This window comes from Protopterus annectens, chromosome 1.part1 (assembly GCF_019279795.1).
Source record: "Protopterus annectens isolate FY-2018-M chromosome 1.part1, PAN1.0, whole genome shotgun sequence".
Classification (NCBI taxonomy): domain Eukaryota; kingdom Metazoa; phylum Chordata; order Ceratodontiformes; family Protopteridae; genus Protopterus; species Protopterus annectens.
This window is the reverse complement of record NC_056726.1, coordinates 347,018,191-347,033,882: the sequence shown is the minus strand read 5'-3', so window position 1 is coordinate 347,033,882 and position 15,692 is coordinate 347,018,191. Positions and strand designations below refer to the sequence as shown.

At 37.4% G+C, this 15,692-nt stretch overlaps 1 protein-coding gene and 1 non-coding gene across 2 annotated transcripts in view; one reads left to right on the top strand and one right to left on the bottom strand.

Moving 5' to 3' along the window:
* The window catches only part of LOC122804958 (cytadherence high molecular weight protein 2-like), a 699,628-nt gene that overhangs the window by 334,893 nt on the left and 349,043 nt on the right, over nt 1-15,692 (top strand). The window lies entirely within an intron of this gene.
* On the bottom strand, nt 3,326-3,398 carry TRNAT-AGU. The gene has a single exon. It is a non-coding gene; the product is annotated as a tRNA-Thr (tRNA).

The following is a 15,692-nucleotide window of genomic DNA, read 5'->3' as shown; positions in this document are numbered from 1 at the left end:
ATTAGAACAGCTTAAAAGAACTAAGGAGAATGAAAAAATTAGAGAGGAAATTAACTGCAGTTTGCTGTGAGTTGTCATTTTCACATGCTGTAGCCAAATTCTGATGCCTGCATATAAAATTTACATCACAACAGCAGTTCATAATGGCTAAACACACATTCAAATTAAATAAGTAGGAATTTTTTATATATAGTCAAGATTGCTTATAATATTAGAATTAATAAGAGTAAACATCTTGTGAATATGCATATACACGGTGAATGCAATACCTTCTCTGTAAGATTAATAAAAAAGCAGTATCAGTAAATTAAGAAATATGTACACATACTGTTAAGAGAGAATTGATGATTAAATAGCTCTTTGATAGGAGATTTTAGAAATATAAGCTATATTGAGTAAGGTAGAAAACTAGTGGGAAAATAAGATGAAAATATATTTAAATAACAAACTGCTTTAAAGAAAAATGTCTATTGCATATACTTGCATATGACAGAAATATGAATGTACAAGATCTCACATACTTTACATAGAAAATCATATAAAATATTTCAAAACAATATGAAAGCTGAAATTTGAAGCTTGGTCATATGAACTTTGAACCTCTTTACATGTTGAATGTTATTAGATTCACTAAGGCTACCTGAAATAACTCATTCCATAAGTCAAACTTGAAACAGGAGTGTTTTATTGCTGAGTCAGTACATTTATTTTGAAAGAAAGTAAAATAGATTTTTCAATATGTTTGAATATGGGAAAGGAGAATGGGATTTAAGTTGAACACTTTGTAACTTCTGAATACAATATAGACTGCAATTGTTTTGACTCCATAGAAATAGTAAGACATTCTCTTCAACCTAAGTAATGTGCATATTTTTATGAGGTAGTTTAATAAGCTAAGTTTTTAAAATATTTTTAAATATTTTCATAATTGATGTGTAAAGAGTATTACAGAAAGTTGATTTATTTGCACTTATACTTTAAAAACTAATTCAGAGTGTTTTGTTGGAGCTATAAAATATGTGTATGTATTTTTTGCCATGATGAATATATATGTACATTGATCTCTTTTTTATATTATAGATTAGCATGCTAAGATTACCTGTGACCTGTAAGTTTACAGGTATCTTTTTCTCTTCAGGTCCCACTCTGTTATACGTATTTATTTTGGCTATCTAGTTATAATAATGTTGAATAAGTGTGTGATTTAGGAATATTATTTGGGTAATTTATACTACCATTACACAAATCAATATATAGTATATTATTTGTTAGATTATTTAATGTCTGTGATTAATAGAAGAGGATTGTAAAATGATATGCAATATGGATAATACTGTTTATAGAGTAACCAGTTTGATTTATGAATTACAACCTCAGAATGATGTTTCACAAGAAAGAAGTGGGTTGCCTGAATTAAACAGATTTATAGGAGAGATTCCACAATTTGCGTTCAAGAGATGTCAGAATCTTAAGCAGAAAATATATTATAAGGGAATGAATATAACTAAACCTGTGGAAATAGAATTTAAAAAGAAAGGAACTTTACCTTGTTACAGCTGTTCATTTTATAAGTATAATAATATGCAAAATGTAGTATATTTAGCTACCTGTAATAGCTGCAAAAGTTTTTATGTAGGGAATTAATAAGAAAAGAATTTCACAGTACTTACTGGATATAAGAAGACAGATTCTTACTAACTCATTGGCTAAACATGTTAAAGAGTATGGTATATTGCATAGCCTTAAATTTATGGTCATACAAAAAAAAATTACCTAAGATGAGAGGAGGTGACATTGTAAATGAAACTGAGACAGCGGAGTATAAATGGATTTTAAGGCTACATGCTGATAAAACACCTGGCTTGAATACATCTGTCAGTTTAAAGCCTATTTTAAAGGATAAACAAATGAAGTTGAAAAAGTAAATCAGTAATTTTATAATAATTTGAACATAAGTATTTTATATTAAATGCTGCTTTATTTATTTATATTTATACATATATTTGTATGTATTTTTTTATATATAGTTTAAGCTCATTGTTATAATGGTATGTGGTGCTTTTTTTTTAAAAAAAGTCGTAAGAGTGAACCTTGAATTTCATTGGCTCTTAATTGTCATTTGATGAATATAAGAGACTTATTGAAGCTGTGTTTTATTAAGCATTGAAGAAGGACTTGTCCTGAAAGCTTTGCATTTTTATTTGAGATTAAAGTTGGAATTTTTTAAATTTTCTTTGGCATTGAGACCTCATCATTTTGTATAGATTGTATTTGCAATTGGTGTTGTTGGTCTCATTTACTTGACCCTAGCCTATTGTATTATTTGCTGTTGGGTTATTTTTTGGTGTAGTGGAGAGTGCCATTGCTATTTGTAATATGGAATACATCTCTGATACACAAAAAGTACAACATCAAGATCCTAATTTAATTAAGATGAATTGGCATCTGAGTTATTGAAAATTCACTTTAATCTTCTTTTGTTAGAGGTAACAAATTCATTGTTACCTGTGGAAAAAAGAGAGGTTAACCAGGAGAACATTTTTCTAACAAATGTTGTCACTTGAAAAGAAAGTACAAAATTTTAAGCTTTTTCAGTAGCAGTGATTGAGTTTTCAGGCATATATAGATCTTGGAGTTGTACCTTGTTTGTAGGTTCATAGGTGTGCACTAGGCTATTGGTCCTGGAGCCTTTACAAGCCTAGCCCAAAGATTTGGCCTGGCATCATGCCACCTGACGTTAGTTCCCAGTACCTCTATCAAGTAGAGCCACTGGAGTGATCCCTGGGGTGAACTTTCTATTTAAGGAGAGGTCCAGGCCTTGAGAAGATTTGATCTCATGACTCCTGGTTTACTAGACCAGTGCTCTAACCCCTGAGCTACAAGGCCTGAGGATCCTGAAAATGCCAACTTATGGTAATGTATATCCCGTTTTATTAAAAAAATGGCAATAATTGAACTTGAAGCTAAGCGGAGATTATATGGCAGTAATGAATTATTTTTTTTTATTGATACTAAGAGAGACTTACTAAATGAGATCGCTATGTTAGAAGACAGTATTTTGAATTTGGCTTGTTTTAAAGATAAATCTTATTAAATTAATGATATGCTTGAGCTGCTACATATCTATGAGCAACGACTTGAGCAGACTAAAAAAGTAAGCTCATTCGAGATTTGAACGCTTTTAAGCAGGATAGTATTTTCTCATGGCCGAAGGAGGTTAGATTTGGCCTGGCATCATGCCACCTGACATTAGTTCCCAGTACCTCTATCAAGTAGAGCCACTGTAGTGATCCCTGGGGTGAACTTTCTATTTAAGGAGAGGTCCAGGCCTTGAGGAGATTTGATCTCATGACTCCTGGTTTACTAGACCAGTGCTCTAACCCCTGAGCTACAAGGCCTGAGGATCCTGAAAATGTCAACTTATGGTAATGTATATCCCGTTTTATTAAAAAAATGGCAATAATTGAACTTGAAGTTAAGCGGAGATTATATGGCAGTAATGAATGATTTTTTTTTATTGATACTAAGAGAGACTTACTAAATGAGATTGCTATGTTAGAAGACAGTATTTTGAATTTGGCTTGTTTTAAAGATAAATCTTATTATTTTAATGATATGCTTGAGCTGCTACATATCTATGAGCAACGACTCGAGCAGACTAAAAAAGTAAGCTCATTCGAGATTTGAACGATTTTAAGCAAGATAGTATTTTCTCATGGCCGAAGGAGGTTAGACACTCTTACAATATTAATAGCAAGAAAACGACTAGTAGATCAGTGTATGAACTTGGTGACATAAGATTGCCAGATGCCTCGGTTCCTACTATGAATAATTTGAGTAATCTAGCTAATCATCTGTTAGTCCAGAATAGTTCCATTGAAGTTTGTGAATAAGTTACCTCTGCGCAAAGTAGGGAAGGTACTTCAGTTAATTCTAATCATGAAGAGTGTTGTGCCATGTGCTATCTGTGGTGAAGTTGAATCTACTGAAAAAAGTAGGGACACGAGAATGAAATCCATCATGAGGAAGAGGCAGAAACAGAAGACAAGGAGATATAAGACAAGATACATTGGGCCACAAAACTCGCAGTCGCTGCACATTCAAGAGGTAAATCAGGCCCCTGAAACTGTGAATTTATCTAGTTTGGTTTTGAATAAAGCTGACATTTCGTTATTGCAGAAAAGTCTGCAATTCATACCATCGACCAATTATTCCATCATTGATGTTATTATGGACTTAAAATCATTCACTAGAACTTTAAATTTCTAATTGATATTTTGGAATGATGACATTGAAGTACAAAGATATAAAGGCTTGAGCACTTTTGTACCTGTAAGTGCTCCTTTCATAACTGCATTCTATAATATATGTGAAAAGAAGATTTATGAATTATTTGATCAATGTAAAACAGCTAGAAGGTATAATTTATCTAAAGATGAGTTAAATTCTTTGATTGCCTTTCAGAGGAATACAGATGTAGTAGTTAAAGAAATGGATACAGGGGGTAGAGGAGGCACCATTGTTATTATGAATTTGGAACAATCATCATCATCTTCTTTCGGCTGTTCCCGTTAGGGGTCGCCACAGCAGATCACCTGTTTCCATTTCTTCCTGTCCTCTGCATCTTGCTCTGTCACACCAACCACCTGCATGTCCTCTCTCACCACATCCATAAACCTTATCTTAGGCCTTCCTCTTTTCCTGTTACCTGGTAGCTTCATCCTTAGCATCTTTTTCCCAATATACTCAGCATCCCTCCTCAGCACATGACCAAACCAACGTAATCGTGTCTCTCTGGCTTTGCCTCCAAACCTTCCAACCTGGGCTGAACCTCTAATATACTGATTCCTAATCCTGTCCACCCTCGTCACACCCAGTGCAAATCTTAACATCTTTAATTCTGCCACATCCAGCTCAAACTCCTGTCTTTTTGTCAATGCCACTGTCTCCAACCCATATAACATAGCTGGTCTCTCTACCCTCTTGTAGACCTTCCCTTTCACTCTTACTGGTACTCGTCTGTCACAAATCACTCCTGACACTCTTCTCCACCCACTCCATCCTGCCTGTACTCTCTTCTTCACCTCTCTTCCACACTCACTGTTACTCTGAACTATTGACCCCAAATATTTAAACTCATCCACCTTCGCCACCTCTACTCCTTGCATCCTCACCATTCCTCTATCCTCCCTCTCATTCACACACATATATTCTGTCTTAGTCCTGCTGACCTTCATTCCTCTTGTCTCTAGAGCATATCTCCATCTCTCCAGGGTTGTCTCCACCTGTTCCCTACTCTCACTACAGATCACAATGTCATCTGCAAACATCATAGTCCATGGGTACTCATGTCTGATCTCGTCTGTCAACCTGTCCATCACCATTGCAAATAAGAAAGGGCTCAGAGCTGATCCTTGATGTAACCCCACGTTCACCTTAAACGCATCCGTCACTCCCACCGCAGACTTCACCGCTGTCACACTACCCTTGTACATAATTTGTACCACTCTTACATACTTCTCTGACACTCCTGACTTCCTCATACAATACCACAACTCCTCTCTAGGCACCCTGTCATATGCTTTCTCTAAGTCTACAAAAACACAATGCAATTCCTTCTGACATTCTCTGTACTTCTCCATCAACACTCTCAGAGCAAACATAGCATCTGTAGTGCTCTTTCCTGGCATGAAACCATACTGCTGATCACTAATCATCACCTCCCTTCTTAACCTAGCTTCCACTACTCTTTCCCATAACGTCATGCTGTGACTGATCAGTTTAATCCCTCTGTAGTTACTACAGCTCTGCACATCACCCTTATTCTTAAAAATCGGTACCAAAACACTTTTTCTCCATTCCTCAGGCATCCTCTCACTTTCCAAGATTTCATTAAACAATCTAGTTAAAAACTCCACTGCCATTTCACCTAAACACCTCCATGCTTCCACAGGTATGTCATCTGGGCCAACAGACTTTCCATTCTTCATTCTCTTCATAGCTATCCTTACTTCCTTCTTGCTAATCCATTGTACTTCATAATTCACTATCCCTACATCATCCAACCTTCTCTCCCTCTCATTCTCTTCATTCATCAGCCCCTCAAAGTACTCTTTCCATCTCCTCAACACACTCTCCTTGCTTGTGAGTATGTTTCCCTCATTATCCTTTATCACCTTTACCTGCTGCACATCTTTCCTAGCTCGGTCCCTCTGTCTAGCCAATCGGTACAGATCCTTTTCTCCCTCCTTAGTGTTCAACCTTTCATACAACTCTTCATATGCCTTATCCTCAGCCTTCACCACCTCTCTCTTTGCCATGCACCTCATCTCCTTATACTCCTGTCTACTTTCTTCATCTCTCTGACAATCCCACTTCTTCTTTGCCAACCTCTTTCTCTGTATACTTTCCTGTACTTCCTCATTCCACCACCATGTCTCCTTGTCGTCCTTCCTCTGTCCAGATGTGATACCAAGCACCTTTCTAGCCATCTCCCTTACTAGCTCTGCTGTAGTTACCCAGCTATTTGGTAACTCTTCACTGCCACCCAGTGCCTGTCTTAACTCATCCCTGAACTCCACCTCACAATTACCCTTTTTCAGTTTCCACCATTTGATCCTTGGTGCTGCCCTCACACTCCTCCTCCTTTTCTTGATCACCAACATCATCCTACAAACCACCATCCTATGCTGCCTAACTACACTTTCTCCGGTCACCACTTTACAGTCTCCAGTCTCCTTCATATTGGCCCTCCTACATAAGATATAATCCACCTCTGTGTATCTTCCTCCACTCTTGTATGTCACCCTATGCTCCTCCCTCTTGTTAAAATACATATTCACCACAGCCATGTCCATCCTTTTCGTAAAATCCACTACCATCGGAACTTCTGCATTCCTTTGTTTAATACCATACCTAGCCATCACTTCCTCATCCCCTCTGTTCCCTTCACCAACATGCCCATTGAAATCTGCTCCAATCACCACTCTCTCACCCTTGGGTACAGTCATCACCACTTCATCCAATTCACTCCAAAATTTTTCTTTCTCATCCATTGCACACCCAACTTGTGGAGCATATGCACTAACAACATTCACCATTACACCATCAATTTCCAACTTCATAAACATCACTGTATCCGACACTCTTTTCACCTCTAAAACACTCTTAGCATTCTGTTCCTTCAGAATAACTCCTACGCCATTTCTCCATCAATCCACATCATGACAATTTAAACCCACCTCCGATACACTTAGCCTTACTCCCCTTCCATCTGGTCTCTTGCACACACAATATACCAACATTCCTTCTGTCCATCATATCAGCTAGCTCTCTCCCTATACCAGTCATACTGCCAACATTCCAAATTCCGACCCTCACTACCACAGTCCTAGCCTTTCTCCTCTCTTTCCTGCCTTCAGCCATGTCTTCTGCCTCTTCTCCTCCTTTGGCCAACAGTAGCCCAATTTCTGCCAGCACCCTGTTGGCTAACAGTAATGGTGGCGGTCGTTGTTAACCCGGGCCTCGACCGATCCGGTATGAAAACATTTATTTGTGTCTGCATTAAATGATTTGGCGAAGTTTTATGCCGGATGCCCTTCCTGACGCAACCCTCCCCATTTATCCGGGCTTGGGGCTGGCACAAAGAAATGCACTGGCTTGTGCATCCCCAGTGGCTGGGTTACGGTATGCTTATGTATGAGTTTTTAAATGATGATAATACTTTTAAAATTATAAGTAAAAGCTATATGGATAATATTATTTATAGATTAATCAGTTTGATTTATGAATCACAACTTCAAAATGATATTTCACAAGAACTATACAATTTCCTGTGTGTTACCCATCCAGTTATACCTGTTACCTAAGATCCATAAGGATAAATGACACCCACCTATGAGACCTATTGTTCCAGGTAGAGGATGGGTGACTGAACCTCTCTCACTATATTAGCTATATACATGATATGACTGACTTTTTAGCAAAATTATATTTATGGTATGAAAATAATGAAAGTGACTATCTCTTTGTAAAATGGATGTCAGCTGTCTATTTACTGTCATTCCCATTCACTATGGCATTCAAGCAATCAGGAACACCTATGTGAAAACATTGTTTTTACAGTGAAGAAGATTGAAAAACTTTGTCTTCTATTATAAATGGTTCTTACTAGTAACATTTTTCTATTTGATTAACAAATACACCACCAAATATTGGGAGTGGCAATAGGTACTTCAGTGGCAAACACATATGCCAATTTGATGTTGAATAAGTGGGAGAATGAATATTTATTTAATTCAACACTAGAGTATAGTAAAAATATTTTGTTTTATAAGCACTTTGTCGATGACGTGTTCCTTATTTGGAAGGGGATGAACTTAGCCTAATGGAAGATGTACATTTTTTAGATAATACAACAGATGTTTTTTAATTTAAACTTAACTACTCTAGAGTAGAAATACATTTTTTAGATATAACATTAAGACAACAGGGCACTAAAATATTTACCTTTATTTTTAAGAAGGAAATTTAAGCTGACAGGTTTCTCCATAGGCAAAGTATGCACCCAAAACATGTCTTTAAAGGCATAGTCAAAAGTCAGTTCTTGAGAGTGAGTAGGCTTGCAACTAATACTAAATCATCTAATCAAGAACTAATTAACATAAAGAAAGAATTTCAAACAAGGAATTATGATGAGGCTCTTTTAAATGAGTTGTCACAGTATATGATTAATGAAAGAGGACGAGATGCTAAATCATACTTTGCACATCATGAAATTATGGGTAATACACTGGGCAAACAACACAGTAATAAACTGAGGTTCATTACATGGTATAGCGATAATACGAATGTTATTAATAGTATTATAAGTAATAATTGGAGTATATTAAGTGTGTTGCCTGAATTAAATAGATTTAGATGTGAGACTGCACAATTTGCATACAAGAGATGTCAGACTCTTAAGCAGAAACTATGTTATAAGGAAATGAATATAACTAAACCTATGGAAATAGAATTTAAAAAGAAAGGAACTTTATCTTGTTACAACTGTTTGTTTTGTAAGTATATAGCACTAGAATCAAACTTTCGACATCCTATTAGTCAAAGAGTGTATGAATTTGCATGTTCTGCTATGTGTAATACAGAAAATATAGTATATTTAGCTATCTGTAATAGCTGTCAAAGCTTTTATGTAGGGAAATCTAATAAAAAATTAAAGGAAAGAATTTCACAACACTTATCAGATATAAGGAGAGAGATTCTTACTAACTCATTGGCTAAACATGTTAAAGAGTATGGGACATCTCATAGTTTTAAACTTATGGTGCTGTCTTTTTAAAAAAAAGTCTTGAGTGAACCTTGAATTTTATTGGCTCTTAATTGGCATGTGCTGAATATAAGGGACTTATTGAAGCTGTCTTTTATTAAGCATCTAAGATGGGAGTTGTCCTGAAAGCTTTGCATTTTTATTTGAGATTAAAGTTTGAAATTTTTGAAATTTACTTTGTCATTGAAACCTCATCATTTTCTATACTTTTTACATGTTGTATGTTATTAGATTCACTAAGACTACCTGAAATAAATCATTTCATAAGTCAAAGTTGAAATGTGTTTTATTGCTGAATCAGTACATTCATTTTGATAGAAAGTAGAGCAGATTTTTCAATATTTTTGAATCCGGGAAAGGAGAATTGGATTTAAATTGAACACTTTATAACTTTAGAATACAATATATTCTGCAATTTTTTTGACTCCATGGAAATAGTAAAACATTCCCTTCAACCTAAGTAAAGTGCATATTTTTATGAAGTTATTTAATAAGCTAACTTTTTAAAATATTTTGATATTTGATATAAGAGTATTACAGAAATTTGAAATATAGACACTTGCACTTTAAAAACTAATGCAGAATTTTTGGTAGAGCGAGAAAATATGTGTGCGTCTTTTGCCATGATAAATATATATGTACATTGATCTCTTTTTTTTGGTATCATAGTTTAGTATGATAAGATTACCTGTGACCTGTAAGTTTACAGATTATCTTTTATTCCTCAGGTCCTACTCTGTTATTTATTTAGATATATAGTTATAATAATGTTGAATGAGTGGGTAATTTAGGAATATTAAATGGGTAATTTTTACTGTTATTATATTAATAGATATATAGTATACTATTTTTAGAGTACTTAATGTCTATGATTAATAGAAGAGGATTATTAAACTTGTATGTAATAATGGGGGAATAGTTTTAAATGGCAAAACATGTAACTAAATTAATAGTTTCTTATTTTGACCTATATATAACATTATATTAATTATTTGTAAGTCATGGTAGCTTTTGACTAGTTTTTTGGATGAATTTTTAGGTGTTGCGAGATAGAGCAATAATTTAATAGTTTGACTATTCTATAGGCAGACTAGGAATTTTGGTATCCATGGTTGGTTGTGTTTTATTAGTATTATATACAGTTATAGTTGCGGGATTCAATAAACTCCATGTAGGCTTCACCCAAAGCCTACATGGAATTTACATGTGTGCATGGTGATCCACAGCGAGCACCACATCTAAACATAAATAAGCAAGGTTTTATGGTTGGCAACAGTGTTGACAGCTAGGAAACTGTGTAAGCAAACACAGATGGCAATCCTTTTTAAATCAGAGCACTGAAGGTCTGCAGTTTTGCACAGAATGCCACAATGATCACCAGGGCTTCACAGATAGCTCTCAATCTTAGTGCAAGACATCTGGACAAAGGCCAGCATAATGAGTGGACAATGACCCAGAAATAGGGACATATTTGACATATTTGCCATATAGAAATGTGCTAGAATAAACATGGGTTTGTGTTAAGGTACATGTTCTGAAGGATTTGAAATCTGAAACTCAGATGTATGTAATTATTGAGTTACATCAGTCTTGAGATCATCCTAGTGATATGGCAGAGAACCATAACTTTGATAAGGAGCACATCTGGACATTCTGTGAAAATCTGGACAGTTGAGAGATATGAATGTTAAGTATATGATCCAAACACAGTATAGGACAGTGTATCTACAATGTGGAGTACTGTGAAATCCCATTCCTGTCATTCTGTACTGATGTTGTGCAAATGATCTGTAAGAGTTATGGACTACCATGTAAAATAAACACTCAGGGGAAGTCTGTGTATTGAATATGGACACAGATGAATTGTAGGAATGAACACAGCGAAAGAGGACAGATGAAACAATGTAATGTACAGCATGCGTGGGCATGTCAATGGAACAGTTGTAGCAGCAACACCAATCACATATCATTTATTTAATTATTGTTAAAACTGTGATATTTTATTTCTGAATTCTCATTAGCCTTTTGTATCTTAAAAATTTACAATTGTTATTTTGTAGTACTATTATTTACTAGATGTATTCCTGGAGCTTTTCTCCCTAGGACTCCATTGAAAATGGGCTCCTCATGGCCCAATGGACCACCCTGGTAAACAAACTGCAAATAAATAAATAAAAATAAATAAATATAAATCTGGTACAGTAGAGAATGCACAGTGAAAATGTGTATTATGTGACTGTCACACAAGGTGACATAACAATGGAGAGGATGTCTGTGTGAGATAATCAACCTTACATGAATAAAGCAGAGGACATCTATCAGGGATCTGACATCCAATTGGGGTAGGGTCATATTGTGAAGCTGTGAAAACTGGTTTGCCTGAATATGAGTGTAATCTCAGCAGAGGTCTCCAGCAAGTGGGACACAGTTAAAGGCTCATGGACAACATTAAAAGAAGCAACCACAATCATGGACAATATCAGAATAATACCACCAGTAATCCTACACCTCTGACATAACATATGTGATATAGAATGATCAAAGATGATTCTGCACAAACACACATGTACAACTGTTATGATACGTCCACAATCAATGAAGGTAATAATGCACACTGTCCTGGCACTGTAACATCTGCCGTAGGTGTTAGGAAGGACACTGCTATACCTGTATGCGACATTATAAGCAATACAGGCTAGTTGACTGGTGTGCATGGCATACATACATATATATATATATATATATATATATATATTATATATGTGTGTGTGTGTGTGTGTGTGTGTGTGTGTGTGTGTGTGTGTGTGTGTATATATATATATATATATATATATATATATATATATATATATATATATTTATATATGGGTCTACTTCAACCCATTGTAATTTCAGTTTGTTGAAACTGAAAGAAGTGATCCTAGTTAAGCAAAAGTGCATTTAAACGAAAATGCACTTTCGCAAAAATCATTACACCGAAAAAAAATAAACGCACACACAAAAAAAAAATTTAACAAAAGCACCCCCACACCCCTGCTACTATATATATATATATATATATATATATATATATATTTTTTTTTTTTATATATATATACTAACTCCGAGATTGATCTGGCCTCGAGTTTTGACACAATCCTCCACTCAGGTATCATTGAGAAACTCTCCCAGCTACTTGCCTGCAAGCTACCCTAAAAATTATAGACCAATAACTTGCTTTCCAATGATGTATAAACTATAGACTGGAATTGATGCTGACCATTTAGAAGAAAACTCAATTATGGCAGTAGAACAATATGGCAATAAAAGAAAGTCCTATGGAATGAAGGATCATTTTTTAAATAAAGTCATAGTGGAGAACTGTGTAGAAAGAGGAAGAATCTAAGTATGGCATGGATTGACTACAAAAAAGCATTTGATAGTATCCTACATTCATGGATAAAAGAATGAAAGAGTGACCATGAAACAGTGACAAACCACTTTGCAGTTAAGCCATGATAAAGGGCAAATTAATATTCCAGCGATAAAAATTCAAGGGGGGATATTCCAGGGTGACTCTGTCACTGCTGTTATTCTATCCTACCCTTAAGCCATTAAGCTGTCTACTGAGCAAGTTAGGCCATGGCTGTAATTTGGCTCCTAGAAAACAAATTGTAAAGACTTCTCTTCTTCTCTTTGTCAATGATTTAAAACTGTATAGCTCATCAGATGGGGAACTGAAAGCACAACTGCAAGTTGCCAAAACTTTTTCAGATGATATAAGCATGTTATTTGTCTTGATAAATGTGCAAAAGCAACCTTTAAAGCAGGAAAACTGCAACACCAAGAAAACATCAGATCTGATATTGTTAATCCTCGTTCATTCTTTACGCATTGGGTATCGGTTCCGAGCTTGGAACCGAGCCGGTCATTTTCTAAGCTCGCGTCAGCTTCAAACTCTCGAGCTAAACTCTTACCTACAATCCCCCTCTCCCTGTTACCTCAGATTTCATTTGCCGCATTGCCATTCGGTCATGTCAAGCTACTTCTCTTGAGCTAAGTACAGTCAATTGTTGTTTAATAGCTTTACAGATTACTTTTCTGTCAGAAAAGTTCATATTTTATTGTCTCTTACCCTATCGCATCTAGCGTTCATAATTTCTTCAGTTTTTTCTGCTTCTTTTTTTACCACTTTTACCGTGAGGTATTCTCTCTTTACCATCGTTGGTAATCCTTTTTCCTTTTCTCTCATATCTTCGGGTACTCTCTTGTACCATTGCTGGTACGTTTTCTATTAATTAATTTGCTGTTATGGCAGATAAGAAAGGTAGCCCAGGGTTTAAGCGGTGTTCTGAATGTGGACACAAACTGCCTACTTCTGATGCACACTCTTTGTTTGTTTATTGTTTGGGAGCTTCCCATTTGTCTGTTGACCCACCCTGTACTATTTGTGAGAACTTTTCTAATAAAACCTTGTTGGAAAGGAAAAACAAGCTGTTACTGAAGGGACTTCTAAAATCTCCCTTTTCAGAGGCTATTTCTGGGTTGGAGGCCTCAACCCCTCCTAGAGCCCATAAGAAAACCTTGGATGTTTCTACTAAGGCTAAATCTTTGCCTTCATCCCTGGCTGGGGATTCCCACCAACAAAAACCTAAAAAGGCTAAAGTTTCATCTCCGGCGCTCACTCAGTCAGTTCCAGTGCTTTCGGTGCCTAGACCTTCGGCACTGCGGCCTTCGGCTCCATTAGTGATTTTGGCTCGGTCTTCTCCTGCACCTTCTATATATTGGCACCGAGGGGCTCCTTGGTTCAGACCATTACCACAGTATCAGCACTGACCGTTAAGTCGGGGCAGACCTTGACTGTGTCAGCTCTGAGATCTTCCTCAGAACCGACGCCTTTATTGTTGACTCCAGTTTTGTCTGTTCCAGCTTCGGCACTGACAACCACTTCAGCACCGATCCCTGTGTCGGTGCAGACCATGACCTCAGCATCGATGACTTCTTTGGTGCAGACAACAGTAGTCCAGTCTCTCTCGGCACCATTGTCCTCAGTGCGGTCAGATGAGATGGGCACAGAGTCTCCCTCTTCTGTGGACAGGCCTGTTTCTCCCTCAGTCTCTGTGAGGTCCACTAGAAGCCTTTCCGAACATGATGTGTTGCATCTTGTGAACCAGGTACTCTTGGCTAGAGATATCCCACCCCTCAGGAACTATCCTTCCTTGGGAGGTGACCACCCATCTCCAAAGACCCCTTCTTATTCTCCTCCTTCATTGCCTTTGAAGTCCATGGATATAGCGCAGTCTTCCCCTTCTGCGGTTCCCTTTATGGATCTCACTAAGGAACCGCAGTTGCCTTCTTGGCAGGAAAGTTTTGCTATGACCCAGGATGTCAGTTGTGACATGCATAGTTTGCTGTTCCACAGCCATCCAGGGACTCTGGGGCGGCAGGCTGAGCCACTTAGGGGAGGGGTGACCCCTGTCCTAGACATGCACTCCTCTTTGGGTGGACCAGCCTTCCAACTGATGGAGAAGGCTTTTGCTGCTGCTGGTGATACCGGACTGTCTGTACCTCCACCCTCCTCTGGTACACTGGTTTCACAAGTTGCACCTAGCAGACACCGGGTGCAAGGGCTGCAGGACATATTCCCTCAGGAATCCCCTTTTTTCCGCTGTCTTGTCCAGCTTCTCCCACTGAAATCCTCGAAATCCTGAAACAGAGAGGTGACTGGCAGTCCTCTAATCTGACCTCTGAGGAATCTGTGTTCCTGCAGGCCTTTCACACCCAGCCCCCTACCTCCTGGGTTACTCCACCTGCCGATGAACTTGTCCAGCTGATCCTGCAGCGTGCTTGGAAGGCTCCTGATACCGTCAAAGCTATTCCTTGAAGGCCAGGTAAGATCGTGTCCCCTCCTGCTTCGGATCCCCATTGGTCCAAAGGTCTTCCTGTGAATGCTTTGGTGGTGGCGGCCACAGCAAAAAAAGGATCTGGCAGAAGAAGAAAGCCAGACTGTCCATCCGCCTAACAAAGAGTCCCGGGCCCTGGACAGGATAGAGAAGTGCACCTTTTCTTCAGTGACCTTTGCTATCAGGTCCCTGAATTATATGGCACATTTTACCAGGCTTCAAAGGGATCTGGTTTCTGAGCTCTGTGAAACCTTGGCTGGTGCCATGTCTGATGAGGTCCATGACAAAGTGGCCTCTCAGCTGGCCACCATTGAATCTATATCTAACTCCTCTATGCGACTGATATCTCATGCATCAGTAGGAGCAGCTAGAGCAGTGGGTTCAACTGCAGTCTTGAGATGACACGCCTGGATGCGCTTGTGCAACTTCGCGGAACCCTTTAAGTTTTCTTTTCTTAATGCCCCCATTGAGGCCTCCTCGTT